The following is a 17,874-nucleotide window of genomic DNA, read 5'->3' as shown; positions in this document are numbered from 1 at the left end:
GAGTCGCTGGTGCAGGAGGTCCCGATGTGGCTCAGCAGTAAGGAACCAGACTAGTAGCCATGAGGATGCGGGTTGGATCCCCGGCCTTGCTTAGTGGGTTAAGGATCCAGTGTTGCCGTGAGTGAGCTGTGGTATAGGTTGCAGACGCGGCTTGGATCCCGATTTGCTGTGGCCGTGGTGTAGGCCGGCAGCTGCTGGTCCATTTCAACCCCTAGCCTGGGAACTTCCATATGCTGCAGATGCAGCCCTAAAAAGACACACACACACACACACACACACACACACGAGCTGCTGTAAGGAGGGGTCAAGCCCTTGTCTAAGGTGCACAGTTTCCAGGGTAAGAATATAGCCTGCATGTCCAAAAGCTCCATCTGCATTGCTCATAAGTGACGCTACTTGGCCATACTTGGGTCTTCCCAGTGGTCATGGCCCACAGTCTGGGAAAGGTCACCCAGGGAGGAGACCATGTCAGCCCTGAAACAGATTTGACCCTTTGCGGGAAGGAATTTTGATGTCCCAGAATATGGTCTAGAAAGGAGGCGAAGGTTCCAGTGGGCATATTCTCTTAGTCCTATTAATCCCTTACCCCATGGGGATGGGACATGCCTGGAATGGGCCTAGAGCAGGACCCTCCAAAAGCTGGGTCCCCAAGCTGACTGACCCTTAGATTTATTCAAATCCAAAGTAGAACTGAGTAGGAGTGCTCTTTTTTTTTCCCCCATCTTTTTGCTTTTTCTAGGGCCATTCCTGTGGCATACGGAGATTCCCAGGCTAGGGGTCTAATCGGAGCTGTAGCCACTGGCCTACACTACAGCCACAGCAATGCGGGATCCTTAACCCACTGAACGAGGCCAGGGATCAAATCCGCAACTTCATGGTTCCTAGTCGGATTCGTTAACCACTGCGGCACGGCGGGTACTCCTGGGCAGGAGTGCTCAAACTTAACGTGAATTAAGTTTTTTTTTTGTTTTGTTCCGATGGCTGGATGAAATAACCAATCATCCAATAGCCTATATGAAGAATATCATGGAAGCTAACTTATCTGAGGCAGTAGTTCTCAACTGGAGGTGATCTTGCCCTCCAGGGACATTTGACAAAGTCTAGAGACATTTGGGGTGTCGCAATTGGGGGATGCTACTGGCATCTAGTGGGTAGAGGCCAGGATGTTGCAAAATATCCTACCATCCTACAATCCTATAGGACAGCCCTGCCTCCTGCAACAAGCAGTGATCCAGCCCCAAATATCAGTAATGCTGAGGGTTTGATAAAGGAATTTTCAGTATCTTTGTTGCAGGAAGGGGGACCGTTTTCAGGACTCCAAAGTGGGATCTTGTCTAACATTCAGAAATGCATTGTCTGAAGAGACAAACTTGCTGATTTTATGGGGAAGGGGCCCCCCGGGCAGAGAGCAGTGGGGTAAGGGAACCCAGGAGAACTGATTTGCTACGGGGCCCCCTCCCAGTCAGTCTTCAGGGTAGCATCTTGTTCCTTATCAGGGCCTCCTGCTGTGAGATAATTCCTCCCGCCTAGATGGGCCATTTCAGTCAGTGGTCCCCTAACTTGAGCAGGTGCATTTGGACTTGCCTGCTGCAAGATGCTGAGCCTGGAAAGTATAAGCTCACAAGCAGTCAGGACTCCTAAAGAAGGACACAGAGTGACTGCTTCCAGAAAAAAATGGACCCGTAGAAGCAGAAAACAACTTGATGGTGAACTTGGGACTGTACTGTTGACCTCAGCAAATGGACTTGAGGCTCCTCCATTAGCCATGCGACATTCCCTTGAGACTAACCTGTCCTGAACCATGGGTCCCCTTTCCTTGTACAACACTGTCGTCACCACCACCACCACCACCATCCCCCTTGTCTTTGGTCTTCGCAGGAGCAGCTCTCATTCAACTAAATCTCCAAGGCTGAAACTAGTTGGCTGAGTTTTCTTTACAGCCTAGCACTATGGCTCACAGTGTGACCATTTCTTTATCAGAGTGTACCCCTCAGGACACAGACAGAATTTGGACTTAGGTCTGTGCAGTCAACTAGTACAATCTCCCCAGAGCAGCCAAGAATCTGGGAGGGATGCTTTGGGCAACATTTTACCAACTGTTTGTGTCTTCCCTTTCATCCAGAGGAGGAAATGCCGCTCAGAACCAGTTGAGTTCTAAACACCAACCCCGGAGTTCCCGTCGTGGCTCAGTGGTTAACAAATCCGACTAGGAACCATGAGGTTGTGTGTTCAATCCCTGGCCTTGCTCTGTGGGTTAAAGATCCGGCGTTGCTGTGAGCTGTGGTGTAGGTCTCAGACGTGGCTCGGATCTGGCATTGCTGTGGCTTTGGCGTAGGCTGGTGGCTACAGCTCTGATTCGACCCCTAGCCTGGGAACCTCCATATACCACCGAAGCGGCCCAAGAAATGGCAAAAAGACAAAAATAAATAAATAAATAAACACCAACCCCGTCTGCTTCTTCCCCAGGTTCCTGACAACTTTTTAAGCTAAGAATACTTCAGCCCACTTAAGTAATTCTTCTAGACATAAACTAATCAGTAGCTGTGTCCACGCTGAGCATGTGAGCAGGACGGACCAAGTTCACCACCACCTCTTTGTCTGCACCCTAGGGCCTGGGATCCCTGGTGGTCTAAAAGCTTTTCAGGTTCCTAAACCTTCCTCTATTTGCAATAATATTTTTCTCTGAAATTTTTCCCAGTAATTAAGCAAAAAAGTACTTTTATTTATTTAATTTTTGTTTGTTTGTTTTTAGGGCTGTACTCGTGGCATATGGAGGTTCCCAGGCTAGGGATCGAATTGGGGCTGCAGCTGCCGGCCTACACCAGAGCCACAGCAACGCGGGATCTGAGCCACGTCTGGAACCTACACCACAGCTCACAGCAACACCGGATCCTTAAACCACTGACCAAGGCCAGGGATCGAACCTGCAGCCTCATGCGTGTTAGATTCGTTAACCACTGAGCCATGATGGGAATTCCAGAAGATGCACTTTTACTGACACAGTCAATTCTTAGTTATTCTAGGAGGAATCCTCCCGTTTTAGAAATCACCAGCTTCTTTTTTCCCATTGTTCTCCATTCATTCATTCATAAGTATCAGGCCCTTAAGCTTGGATGTGAAGGGCATTTTCCTGTATAATATTATCCAGGTGACCCTGAGATGTGACATTTCAATCAAGGAAGGGAGAAAAGTGTTAATGAAATATGTGCCATGCCATTTCACCAGTGTGTAAACAACATCCAAGGGAAATAATTTTTTTTTTTTTTGCATTTTAGGGCTGTACCCATGGCATATGGAAGTTCCCAGGCTAGAGGTAGAATTGGAGCTGTAGCTGGATCCCCTGAGCGAGGCCAGGGATCAAACCTGAATCGTCATGGTTGCTAGTTGGATTAGTTTCTACTGTGCCACAACAGGATTTACCACAAATAATTCTTTTTTTTTTTTTTTGTCATTTCTTTTTTTTTTTTTTTTTTTTGTCTTTTTGCCATTTCTTGGGCCGCTCCCGCGGCATATGGAGGTTCCCAGGCTAGGGGGTGAATCAGAGCTGTAGCCACCGGCCTACGCCAGAGCCACAGCAACGCAGGATCCCAGCCACATCTGAGACCTACACCACAGCTCACAGCAACGCCAGATCCTTAACCCACTGAGCAAGGCCAGGGATCGAACCTACAACCTCATGGTTCCTAGTCGGATTTGTTAACCACTGTGCCATGATGGGAACTCCCAAATAATTCTTTATACTTCAGTTATTTGGGTGATACATGAAGGAAACTTAAATATAATAGAAAGAGAAGAGGATTCTGAGTGCCTGGTTGTTTCTCAAAGCACCTTGATCTGGTGTGCATTGGCTATGAGGATTTTGTTTCTGAGGCACCACTATGAGAACTCCCTTTCCTTTCTTTTTTTAGGGCCACACCTATGAAAGTTCCCAAGGGATTGAATAGGAGCCAAAGCCACTGTCCTACGCAGCCACAGCAACACCAGATCTCAGAACCTGCAGCCTAATGGATACTAGTCGGTTCTTAACCCACTGAGCCACAAGGGGAACTCCCACATCTGTCTTTAAAGATGTGAGAACTGGAGTTCTCATTGTGGTGCTGCAGAAATGAATCCGACGAGCAACCATGAGGTTGCAGGTTTGATCCCTGGCCTCTCTCAGTGGGTTAAGGATCTGGTGTTGCTGTGAGCTGTGGTGTAAGTCTCAGGTGCAGCTCAGATGCCATGTTTCTGTGGCTCTGGCATAGGCTGGCAGCCGCAGCTCTGATTCAACTCCTAGCCTGGGAACCTCCATATGCTGTAGGTGCATCCCTAAAAAGCAAAAAATAAAAATTTAAAAATTAAAAAAATAAAGATCTGAGAACTGCTAGTCAGCATCAGTTTTATGGAGAAATGCAACAAAGCTTTCTTTCTGCAATAAGAATATATTAGCTATGGAGGTCCTGTTGTGGCTCAGTGGTTAATGAATCCGACTAGGAACCATGAGGTTGCAGGTTCAATCCCTGGCCTTGCTCAGTGGGTTAAGGATCCGGCGTTGCCATGAGCTGTGGTGTAGATTGCAGACGTGGCTCAGATCCCGTGTTGCTGTGGCTCTGGTGTGGGCCAGCAGCTACAGCTCCGATTAGACCCCTAACCTGGGAACCTCCATGCCACGGGAGCTGCTCTAGAAATGGCAAATAGACAAAAAAAAAAAAAAAAAAAAAAAGAATGTATTAGCTTAATGTTGCTTTTTTAAAAAGTTTCCACTGACCTTAAAAACACAGAAATCTAAGAAACTGAATTCTGGAGTTGGAGGATGTGGGAATCCCAGGATTTTGGACACACAGCTATACGGACAAAAAAACAAAAGGGAAATGAAAAAAATAGGGCAGCTGCCAGAAAGACAAGAATCCTGGTCTCTGCAGGGAGCCTGGGGACAGCCAGGAACACAGCCCCGTTTGGGCCACGTGACCCTTCTCTCAGTCTTCCCGGGGCCTTGGAGACAAAAGGATGGGAGGGGGCTTGAGGACAAAGAGCTGTAGAAACCAGCCCTGGGGTGAGAGTTTCTGCTCTCGTTTTTATCTCACAGAAAGGAAGTTAAAAATTAACCCAAGCTTGTAAGAGGACTCCAGTCTGTAAAGGTTGGGTGGAGACCTTTAGGGATCCCTGCTCCTCCAGTCTGTTGGCTGTGCCAAGACCAGAGAGTGGAGAAAAAAGGCGTTCACAACAAACTCCAGCCCCTGCCCAGGAGGGTCTCCCCTCCCACCTGCTGGGATCTCTGGGCAAAACCCTACCCCTCCCTCCATCTAAGCATTTGCGCCTTCCGCCCGCGGTGCCTGGGCTGAATGCAAGCCTCACAGAAGAGAAACTGCAAGAGTGTCACTTGACAGCCAAATGGTGGCAAAGGAGATCGTTTGTTGTTGTTGGATGTTGTTCAGAAAAATGCAAACATCCTGATGATGAGGGCAGCCTAGAACCCAGGAGGAAAGAAGGACTGAGATTCAGGTCTCTGCGTGGCCGTGGAAACTTTCTCTGGGTACAGTGAAATTGGTTCCTCTAGCATCATATTTATGAAGATAGTCATTATTCGGAATGTTTCTCTTCTCTCTCTCTCCTCCGCCCCCAACACCTCCGTATGTGCTGACTGCTAGGTGCAGTTTAGAAATCAAACCCCTGCCAAAAAAAAAGTGGGTTAAGGATCCGGCATTGCCATGAGCTGTGGTGTAGGTCGCAGACACGGCTCGGATTTGGCGTTGCTGTGGCTGTGGCATAGGCTGGCAACTACAGCTCTGATGAGACCCCCTAGCCTGGGAACCTCCATATGCTGTGGGAGCGGCCCCTAGAAAAGGCGAAAAAAAAAAAAAAAATCTCTGTTGAACAGACTCTGAATTTAAATTTTGGAGAAAAGGAGTAAAAATCTCAGTTCTACAGCTCTGGTTTGAATTTGTCAAGTCTTTTTTTTTTTTTTTTTTTTTTTTTTTTTTTTTGGTTTTTAGGGCTGCACCTGAGGTATATGGAAGGTCCTAGGCTAGGAGTTGAATCGGAGCTGCAGCCTATGCCAGCCACAGCAACACAGGATTGTTAACCCACTGAGCGATGCCAGGGACGGAACCTGCATCTTTATGGATACTAGTTGGGTTCGTTACTGCTGAGCCACTACAGGAACTCCTCAAGCCTTTTTTTTTTTTTTAATTTATTTTTATTAAAATATAGTTGTTTACAATGTGGTGCCAATTTTTGCTGTATAGCAAAATGACTCAGTCATACATACTTACCCTTTTTTCTTTCTTTTTTTTTTTTTTTTTTTGCTTTTTAGGGCCACACCTTCGGCATATGGAGTTTCCCAGGCTAGGGGCCAAATTGGAGCTGCAGCCACGCCAAGCCTATGCCAGAGCCACAGCAACATGGGACCCGAGCCACGTCTGCCACCTGCACCACAGCTCACTACAACACCGGATTCTTAACCCACTGAGCGAGTGAACCCGCATCTTCAGGGATCCTAGTCAGGTTCGTTAACCACTGAGCCACGAAAGGAACTCCTACATTTTTTATATTATTTTCCATCATATTCTATCCCAGGACCTCATTGCTTATCCATTTTAAATATAACAGTTTGTATCTACTAACCCCAAACTCCCAATCCATCCCACTCCCTCTCCCCTAGTCTTTTTTTTTTTTGGCCTTGCCTCTGGATATAGATATTACTGGCCAGGGACTGAACCTATGCCAAAGCAGTGAGTTGAACCACAATGGTGACAATGCTAGATCCCTAACTGCTAAGCACCAGGGAACTCCTATTGAGTCTTTTTATCAGTGGTTTTCTCTTGGGCTTCCACCTGCTCTCTTCCCCTCTGATTTCTCTTCCTGCTGAAGGAGAGGAATCTTGGAGTTGCAGGCTCTCCTGATCCTCTTCCAGTCTTAGCGTGAAGATGTCCATCCATACAGGCAGCCTCTTAGAAGTGGCCCAGTAGGCAAGTGTAAGGAAGCAACATGTTATATGTTTTCTCTGGTTGCTTATTAGTCTATCATTAGCTCTAAGGGCACCATTTTCCTTTCATTTTTTTTTTGAAATTGAGATGTAATTTACAAACAATAAAATGCACAGATCTTAGAGGTAAGGTTTAGGGAGTTTTGACAAATGCATATACTAGTGTAATGCACACCTCTATCAAAATAAAGAATGTTTCCATTACCCCCTCACCCCGCCCTGCAAATTTCCTTGTGCTTCTTCTCAGTCACTCCCCTCCCAACCTCGATCCTGGCCAAGGAAACTTTCTTCTGATTTCTTTCACTTTAGGTTGATTTGCCTGTCTTAGAATTCCACATAACGGGAATCATATAGGAGTTCCCGTCATGGCGCAGTGGTTAACAAATCCGACTAGGAACCATGAGGTTGCGGGTTCGATCCCTGGCCTTGCTCAGTGGGTTAAGGATCCGGCGTTGCCATGAGCTATGGTGTAGGTTGCAGACACGGCTCGGATGCCGCATTGCTGGGGCTCTGGCGTAGGCCGTTGGCTACAGCTCCGATTCGACCCCTAGCCTGGGAACCTCCATTTGCCATGGGAAGCAGCCCTAGAAAAGGCAAAAATAAATAAATAAATAAATAAATAAATACTAAAAATAAAGGGAATCATATAGTACGTACTCTTGTTATCTGGCTTTTATTGCTTAGCACGATGTTCTGAGAGTCATCCATGTTGCTTTAAAGGTACTTTTGATAACAACCCCCACAATTTATTGGGTTCCCCCCTTCCCCAGGTGGAGGCTGATTTTAGGCACTGTGCTTGTGTTGAGAGCATGTACAGCTTTGTTCTGTGTCAACTTAGCTGAGCTGGAACTACGGATTCCCTTCCCTGTGTATTCCAGGTAAGCATCAGCTGCAAGGAAAATTTGTGTGGTGTTTGAAAGATGTACAAGGAGCAGCAGCCACATTCTTCATGCTCTGAAGGTAGAGGCAGGGCACCGGGCACTGAGGCAGTTCTCACACTCTGCTAGTTCACGGGCATGAGGCAGTGCCCAGCCTGTGGCTCTGCCAGCTCCAGCCAGCGCTCCCTTGGCTCCTCCACCATCTGGGTCAAGTGTGTGTGGCTCCAGTGAAGGTAGCAGCATCTCTGGCAGGGCACCCATTGCATGAAAGTGGCAAACATCAGACCTGGGTTTTAGTTTGTCCTCATGAGTTCCTGCTGTTCCTTGCTCTCTTTTCTGTCCAGCTTTCTTTTCTGTCAGTACAGGGACCTACAGAGACCGAAGGCTCAACACTAGATACATTGGCCACAGCCCTGCTGTCTTCTGCCAGTTTCCACAATGGTGCAATTGTGTATAATCCCCCTGATACCTTCTTTATTCTGTATCATTCACAACGTATCTGCTACTCTGCTCAGATCCTGATGGATTCAGGAAGAACAAGAAGTCAGGATCCATGTGGGCAGTGCATCCAACATGAAAGCCAGCCTTCTAGCGCCTTAGATTTGGAACTCAGCAGTCCTTTGCCGGGGCTACCTCTTGGGCTCTGAGAACCCCTGGAAGGGCTCCACCTCTGTGTCTCCCAGCACCAACGCCCACCCGTGTTTCCCATCTTCCCACTGCCTTCCCCTCACTACACTTGCTCCTGGACCTCATCGAGACCACCTGCCCTCAACTGCTCCCTTTTATCCCAGTCCACAGCCTCCTTCTGGCTTCGCTTTATTGCTTCTCCAGGCTACACCTCATAGAAGGTCACCTGAATGTCTTCGTTGCCAGCAGCTGTAATGCTGTTGAAAAAAAATTTCTAAACTTGGAAACTAAGCAAGAGGACGACTCCATGTCCTGCCCATATTTAGCAGGGTTAACAGGCCTATCCATGATTATTTAGTTATCTAGAAGAAAGAAATCCAGGGAGTTCCCGTCATGGCGCAGTGGTTAACGAATCTGACTAGCAACCATGAGGTTGCGGGTTCGATCCCTGGCCTTGCTCAGTGGGTTAAGGATCCGGCATTGCTGTGAGCTGTGGTGTAGGGTTGTAGACGCAGCTTGGATCCTGGTTGCTGTGTCTCTGGCATAGGCTGGCAGCTACAGCTCCAATTAGACCCCTAGCCTGGGAACCTCCATATGCCACGGGAGCAGCCCTAGAAATGGCAAAAAGACAAAAAAAAAAAAAAAAAGAAAGAAAGAAATCCAAGTTTGCTAGTTACTACTGATTACATCCCAGGCACTGTGAAATTACATGTTAATTTACTAATTTTTGCCCAGTAGAGATGCACAAGATTTCTGTCCAGTGGAAAAGATACACTATGGTCTTGTGCCTGTTGGCCATCAGTCAGTTCTGTATCTAACTCAGCAAACATATTCCAATATTCTTTTTTTTTTTTTGCTTATAAATACCCAGTTTCTCATTGCTTTTGGAACAAGCTTTACTATCTCACTGGTTCCCTCATTAATTGATTAATCTTTGATGCATGTTTATTTCATATTTATATCAGGATCACATCTTTAAATTTTAAAAATTATAGTTTGACAATACCTTCCCTCTGTGTCCATTTGGAGCATCAGCTGTATAAACCACCCACATACAATGGTATGTGTCGGCCATTTGCACCACACTGTTCTGGGATGTGGTTTTCCTCCAGCGGTGTCCAGCAAGGCCAGATGTGGATCAGGCAGTTATGGTTGCTCTGCAGTAGCAAGAACTATCTCTATTTCCCATATCTTCACCTTCTTCCTTGACTCCTTCCCCTCAACCACCAAATATGCTCAAATTTTGCCCATGTTTAAAAAAAATATATTCTTGAAGTTCTTGTTGTAGCTCAGCTAGTTAAGAACACAATTTGTATCCAGGAGGACGCGGGTTTGATCCCTGGCCCTGCTCAGTGGGTTAAAGATCCAGTGCTGCTGTGAGCTACAGTGTAGGTCGCAGACATGGCTGGGATCTGGCGTAGCTGTGGCTGTGGTGTAGGCCGGCCACTACAGCTTCGATTTGACTCCTAGCCTACTTCCATATGGCATGGGTGTGGCCCTAACACAAACAAACAAAAAAATCATTCTTGACCTAAGTGCCTCCAAGCAAACACCATGGTTGCTGCTTCGGTTATTACACTTTTTTTTTTTTTTTGCTTTTTAGGGCCACACCCCCAGCATATGGAGGCTCCCAGGCTAGGGGTCGAATCGAAGCTGTAGGAGGTTCTGACCTGTCTGGCAGGATCAGTAAACATTTCTTAGCGAGAAGAATGATCATACTGATATTTGAAGGATGAGCAGGTATTAATTAGACAAAATTGAGGAGGCAGGACATTTTGGACAGGGGGCAGAGCATCAGCAATGCCCCTGAAGGAGTGGGGTGGGGGGCAGAGTGTGCTGGAGGAGGGGAAAAAAAGACTAGAGTGATAAGGGCTCCACGGGGCTGGACAGGGAGGCAGGGCCCCACCACCAGGACCCTGGCTGTGTTAGGAATTAGGATTTCATTCTTAGAGCAATGGGAGACCCTTGGAATGGGGATGGAGGAGATGTATGTTTTGGAAGATTCTTTGGTGGTTGTATAAAGAATGAGCCTGAGAGGAGTTCCCATTGTGGCACAGTGGAAACGAATCGCCTAGGAACCATGAGGTTGCAGGTTCAATCCCTGGCCTCCTTCAGTGGGTTAAGGATCTGGCTTTGCTGTGAGCTGTGGTGTAGGTTGCAGACATGGCTCAGATTCTGAGCTGCTGTGGCTGTGGTGTAGGCCAGTAGCTGCAGCTCTGATTCAACCCCTAGCCTGGGAACCTCCATATGCTGCAGGTACAGCCCTAAAAAGAAAAAAAAAAAATGAGTCTGAGGGGTACAGGAGTGGAGGAGTGGATTAGGAACAAGTGGCTAGTTGAGACCCAGATTCAGTTGATCCCTTGACTGACTACATCTTTATCTCACACCATGCTCTCCCCCACACACACCTTCATCCTCCTCCAGTCCTCCTTGGAGGTCTCAATTCCCCTTTTCTCCCTCTATCCCAGCCTTTATTTTAGTGTATAATTATTGTCTCCTTCCTTAGCCTGAGCATTTCTCAATGGCAAATGACTGTGTCTCCTTCAGCCCCTCCCTTCCTCACTTTCCCTCCCCACCCCCTGCCACTACCCAGTGTTTTTAGCCTGATGATAGATGCATAGTGGGTTCTCAGAAAAATGTCTGTGGACCTGAAGTGTATCTTCCTCCAGTTTTCACCCCAAGGTCAGGGAAAAGCTGTGCTCATTGCCTCCACCTCTTCCTCTCCTGTTCGTTCCCACCTGCTCTGCCCCCCACGCACACCAGGGAAACTTCTTGCTAAGGTCATCACAGCCTCCTGGTGGCCAAACATGATGGACAACATTAGTTCTTGTTTTAGCTGCCCATTAATTTCTTCCTTTTTTCTTTTCCTTTTTTTTTTTTTTTTTTTTTGTCTTTTTAGGGCTGCACCCACAGCATATGGAGGTTCCCAGGCTAGGGGTTGAATCGGAGCTGCAGCCGCCAACCTACGCCAGAGCCACAGCAATGCCAGATCCGACCTACACCACAGCTCATGGCAACGCCGGATCCTTAACCCATGAGCAAGGCCAGGGATCGAACCCGCAAGCTCATGGTTCCCAGTGGATTCATTTCCACTGTGCTACAATGGGAACTCCAGCTGCCTGTTAATTTCTTTCAACTGTTCCTCCCTTTTGAAAACCCCTCCATCCTAGTCTACTCCACAAGGCCTCTTTCTTCTGGTACTTTAACTCTCTGATTGTTTCTTCTCAATAGTCTTTAACCACTCTGGTTCTTCCATCTGTCCTTCAAATTGGTGTTCCCAGAGGGCTAGTCTCAGCTTTCTTTTCCTCTCTTTCTGGGTGATTAATTTACACACACTTACAATTTCATTTAGGACTTTAGATCTTGATGACTCTAATATCTCCTCATCTATCCATTCGAAAACATTCTTCTTCGCTCCAGGCATGTGTTTGCAACAGCGCACTAAATGGCTCTACCTCAGTGTACAACAAGCTCCCAACTCAACGCTGAACTCATTCTCCCTTTAGAATTCACTGCCAAAGCTGCTTCCTTCCCTTTAGTCCTGGTCTCTGTAAATGGCACAATTATCTACCCTGTCCTCACGTGCAGAAACCGAGACTCCTCTGATATTGCTCCTTTTTCTTACTTCCTACATCCTGTTGACTCTGCCTCTGCGCCCTCTTCTCCAGGACCTCCTCCCGGTCAGCATCAGTTCAGGTCCTTGTTTGCTCTCTCCTTTTCTAAGGTCTCCCTGCCCCTCCAATCAGTCCTCTGTACGCTACCAAGGGAATTTTTCCACACATGTGACCTCAGCACTCCCTGGATTAGTCACCGCTTAGATAAAATCAAATGCCCTTAACCTCATCCACTTGGCCTCTACTTCATCCGGCTCTCATTATCATGTATGCACTCTTCACTCAGCGGCATTCAACTACCTTTAGCTTCCAAACTGTCACACCATGCCGTGCCCCCATCTTTAGACTTTGTATAAGCTGATCCCCCTGTTCTTTTCTTTTTTTTAACTCTTTACCTTTTTTTTTTTTTCTTCAGGGCCACGGGTGCGGCATATGGGGTTCCCAGGCATAGGGGTCAAATCAGAGCTGTGCCTGTGACCGACACCACAGCTCATGGCAACACCGGATCCTTCACCCACTGAGCAAGGCCAGGGATGGAACCTGAATCCTCATGGATGCTAGTCGGGTTCGTTAACCCCTGAGGCACAATGGGAACTCTGCCCCCCTGTTTTGAATGCCTTTCCCATGTGTTGACCTGACAAAATTCCTGTTCGTCTTCAGGATAATTTGAGCATCTTCTTATCTGAAAAGGCTTCACTGTGCTCTCATGGTAACTTGACATTTCTTTTTTTTTTTTTTTTTTTTTTTTTTTTTTTTTTTTTTTTTTTTTTTTGCGTACCATATGAGTCCACTTGATCAGCTTCACGGTACGAAACAGAAGCAATTGAGCTCTGAACACACACTCACCAACCACCACTACAAGGAAACCGACCTATTTCTTACTAACCACTGCCCACGGTACCTTCTACTGCCGTCATCTTGACCTGCCTGAGTCCTGACTATGAATTCCTTGAGCTGCCTGACCCTGTCAGGCATGGAAAATATTTGATATAATGTTAAAATTCAATATACAAAACTATATACCATGTGATCAAAAATTTTTAAACAAAATGTTCTGCAACATTCTAAATATGAATAAGCAAATATTCTAGAAAAATAAATACATATATCTGGAATTATGGGTAATTACGGTTTTCTTCTTTTTGTATGATTTTCTTCTCTATGCTTTTAGATATCTTCCAAGCATATATGTATTTTTTAACTATAAATCATAGCATTCCCACTGTGGTGCAGCAGGATCGGTAGAGCACTGGGACAGAGGTTTGATGCCCAGCCCTGGGTTAAGGATCTGGCATTGCCACTGCTGGGCATAGGTCACAACTACTGATCAGATCTGATCCCTAGCAGGGGAATTCCATATGCCACAGAGCAGCCAAAAAAGAAAAAAAATTATAAATCAGCTTTGGGATTGTTTTTGTCTTCTGCCTGTTGTGTGCCCCCTGGGGGTTCACAGAATTTCCTGGGCCAGATATTCAACACGTACCACAGCAGTAACAATGCCAGATCCTTAACCACTCGGCCACCAGGGAACTCCTTGGTCGTTTTGTCAATTGATTTAAAAGATTGATTTAAGCATCTGCAATGATGACTTCAACCTCGACTTCTGGTTCAGTACTGATGCAACTGATCTGCTTAACAATCTCAGACAGACTGTGCAGGACAATGAGCCGCTTGTGGATTTTCATCTGAAAATGATCCCAAGTCTTAGACCTTCATCACAAGTAGTTTTCTCTGTAGTTACTCTCAGAGTCTTAGTAGGCATCCAGAGGAGTCCTTTCACTTTGAGATTGTTTTCCTTTGTGCCTCCGATCAAGTTAGCACTTACCTTCTCCAAAGACTTCACGTTGCAATTGGTTAGAGTGAGTCTAACTCAGTGAACTGACACCTCTGGCTCCACGGGAGTCTTTCTGGTGTCTTTAATAGCCATGGCTGTGGCACAGCTTGTTCCTTGGTGAGAGTGAGCTTGTGGCCAGGGCTCCACTGTAGCAGTGACCAGCGACCGTGTCTTCCTCAAAAAGCCAGTTTTGTTTTTTTCGACCCAATAGGATTGAGAGGAAGCTCAAGTCTACGTAGAGATGAGATCCATCAAGAAAAGCTGACTGCCCAGCAGGTGTCTGCTGCCAATCTTCACCTCTAAGTTTCACATCTACTGGAGATGTGTCAGTTACCAGCATCACTAGGAAACTGCTTCCATGGAGTTCCTGTTGTGACCCAGCAGAAACGAATCTGACTAGTATCCATGAGGATGAGGGTTCAATCCCTGGCCTGGATCAGTGGGTGAAGGATCCATTGTTGCTGTGAGCTGTGGTGTAGGTTGCAGACTCAGGCTCGGATCTGGCGCTGCTGTGGCTGTGGTGTAGGCTGGCAGCTACAGTTCTGATTTGACCCCTAGCCTGGGAACCTCCATATGCCGCGAAAGCGGCCCTAGAAAGACAAAAAAAAAAAAAAAAAAAAAAAAAAAGGAAACTGCTTCTAGCAGCCGGGCATCACTCTTGGGCAGTAGTACGCTGGGTTCCTGCCTGCTCTGCTATGCTCTTCCACTCTCTCTACTCTTGGGAAACGACCTGACTGCCCTGCCTGTGTTTATAAAATGAAGGCAGTCATGGTAATACCTGATACCGATTTCAAAATAGGAAAGTCCCCTGTACAGATGAGTGCTCAATTACAAGCTTCATTAGGAGTTGGTCAGAAGTTATTAAGTGCCAGAGTTTATCTGATACACAAATAAGCATTTCTGTTAGCCTTCATGACTTAGACATAAACTTTAGGGTTGACAACAGCATTCAGTGAGTTAATGCATATATTTAAGTTATGATTTCACAAATTTTTGAAATGTTGTCGTTTAAGGTCTAAATTTTTACAATTTCTTAGAATTGGACTTGCAGGAGTTCCCGTCGTGGTGCAGAGTTTAAGAATCCGACTAGAAACCATGAGGTTGCGGGTTCGATCCCTGGCCTTGCTCAGTGGGTTAAGGATCCAGCGTTGCCGTGAGTTGTGGTGTAGGCTGCAGACGTGGCTCGGATCCCTCGTTGCTGTGGCTCTGGCGTAGGCCGGCGGCTACAGCTCCGATTCCACCCCTAGCCTGGGAACTTTCATGTGCCGCAGGAGCGGCCCTAGAAAAGGCAAAAAGACACAAGAAAAAAAAAAAAAAAAAAGAACTGGACTTGCAGGAGAAATTAAAATATAATAATATGGTGCTTAATTATTAGCCAAAATGCTCTCTCAGGTGAAATGCATACTCACTGGTCTGCCATGAATGTGTTCAAATCAGAATCACTTTCTTTGCTGGTAAGGAGAAGGTCAGTATCTGGACCGAACTTTGGAGCCCTGAAAGAAAAGCAATTAACCTCCCGGAAAGCTTCTTCTTAGGATTTGTTTAGAAACTTCCCAGAATTTTGGCACCACAATGTATCTTTCTTCTGGAAAGCTCAATGGTGTACTTGTATCATTGTCCGGTATTAATAAGTAGCTCTTTATTTTTTAACTTCACCTGTGTCTGATTTCTCCCAACCAGGCTGGAGGTTCTTGAGAACAGGCCCTGTCTTTTACTTCCTGGATGCCATTAAAGCTTAGTACAGAGTTGTATAATTTAAGCACTTAGTATTAAGCATAAGTATTAAGTAAACAAGTTACAAATTAATCCCATTTCAAAGCCCTGTGCTTTACTGAAAAGCCACACTAATGTGTGCTCAAGGACAAAGATTTAATAAAATGATTGTATTGCCATGCAAAGACAAAAAAAAAAAAAAAAAAAAACCAAAAACATGCTAACTTAAACACTTCCCTCAAAGACATGCTTCTGTGCCTAAGATTCCTAACATCATTTGCATCTTTTGGATAAAAATGGTCTCAAGAAGGCCTGTATTAAAGTGTAAATATCTAGGAGTTCCCGTGTGGCTCAGTGGATTAAGAACCCAACATAGTGTCTGTGAGGATGCAGGTTAGATCCCTGGCCTCGCTCAGTGGGTTAAGGATCCGCTGTTGCCACAAGCTGTGGCATAGATCTCAGCTACAGCTCCGATTCAAACACTAGCCCAAGAACTTCCATATATCGCCGGTGTAGCCATAAAAAGAAAAAAAAAGTAAATATCTAACCTGGGAGATGTCACTCACTGGCACATTGTCTTTAATAGTTTCCTAGCAGGGAGGCTGGGCCTAGGATTGTGTCCCAGGAAAGAGCCAGAGAACCTAGCGTCCCACTGGGTTGGGGTGCAGACTGGGTGGACCACCCCATTGTCAGGCGTGACAGATGAGGGGTGGAGCCTAGAGCAGGAGTCCACTGGGCTGGGCCTCTGTAGGGTAGGGCCAGGAGTGCCTAACCAGGCCAGAGGGCATCTCCTGAATTCATCTGTAGCACAGAGCCTTTGCAAACTAACCCAGCACTGCTGGGTATGAACCAAGTATTAGAATGATTTCCCATGACCAAGAGGGACAAGGGACTGGCCCAAGGTTACACTCAGTGAGTGTTGTCTGACTGGGGACCAGGAGCTAGGTCAATGCTCTTTGCAGGCTGCTCGACTTTCAGAATGAGTGCTGATTCGGAGTTCCCTTCGTGGTGCAGTGCAAACGAATCTGACTAGGAACCATGAGGTTGTGGGTTCAGTGCCTCGCTCAGTGGGTTAAGGATCTGGTGTTGCCGTGAGCTGTGGTGTAGATCGCAGATGCAGCTCGGATTTGGCGTTGCTGTGGCTGTGGATACGCTGGCGGCTGTAGTTCAATTAGACCCCTAGCCTGGGAACCTCCACATGCCACGGGTGTGGCTCTAAAAGAAAAAAAAATAAGTAAGTGCTGATTTCATTGCAGTTGCAATGAGAACCAACGCAGGAAAGCAGTAGAGAATCAATCTGGGAGGGTTTTATTTATTTACTTATCTATTTATTTTGAAGCAAAGAAAGGTTTATTATAGGGGCAAACAAGAACGGTGGCTCATGCTTAGAAACACAAACTACCAGAGGGCTTCGCAAACTTAAGCCCTCAAGAGTGTGGTGTGGCCCTTGACCCACAACCAATATAATGTCTTTTTTTTTTTTTTTTCGTCTTTTTGCCATTTCTTGGGCCACTCCCGCAGCATATGGAGGTTCCCAGGCTAGGGGTATAATTGGAGCTGTAGCTGCCAGCCTACACCAGAGCCACAGCAACTCGGGATCCAAGCCGTGTCTGCAACCTACACCACAGCTCATGGCAATGCTGGATCCTTAACCCACTGAGGAAGGGCAGGGACCGAACCCACCACCTCATGGTTCCTAGTCGGATTCGTTAACCACTGCGCCAGGACGGAAACTCCGATATAATTTCTGAATTCTGAGAATTCTGTCCATAAACATACCTCTGCTCATGTGCAACATACCTATGCCTAAGTGTATATATATAATTCCAAGTTTGTTTGTTTTTTTGCTGTTTAGGGTCGTACCTAAGACATATGGAGGTTTCTGGGCTAGGGGTCAGATTGGAGCTGCAGCTGCTGGCCTACGCCACAGCCACAGCAATGTAAGATCCAGCCGAATCTGCAACCTACACCACAGCTCATGGCAATGCCAGATCCTTGACTTACTGAGTGAGACCAGGGAGCAAACCCTAATCCTTATGGATACTAGTCAGATTCGTTTCCACTGTGCCACTACGGGAACTCCCAAGGTTTTTTTCTTTTTCTTTTTTCTTTGGCCTCACCTGCAGCATGTGGAAGTTCCCAGGCTAGGGATCAAACCCAAGTCAGAACAGTGACCTGAGCCCCTGCAGTGATAACAGTGGATCCTTAACCCACTGTGCCACAAGGGAACTCCCAAGATTTTCT

The 17,874-nt window shown here is 46.5% G+C and overlaps 1 pseudogene; it reads right to left on the bottom strand.

Moving 5' to 3' along the window:
* On the bottom strand, positions 12,982 to 14,353 carry LOC100625098 (annotated as a pseudogene).

The sequence above is a fragment of the Sus scrofa genome, chromosome 3, assembly GCF_000003025.6.
Source record: "Sus scrofa isolate TJ Tabasco breed Duroc chromosome 3, Sscrofa11.1, whole genome shotgun sequence".
Taxonomy (NCBI): domain Eukaryota; kingdom Metazoa; phylum Chordata; class Mammalia; order Artiodactyla; family Suidae; genus Sus; species Sus scrofa.
Note: the sequence above shows the minus strand (reverse complement) of the source record. Positions and strands in the feature narration are given on the sequence as shown.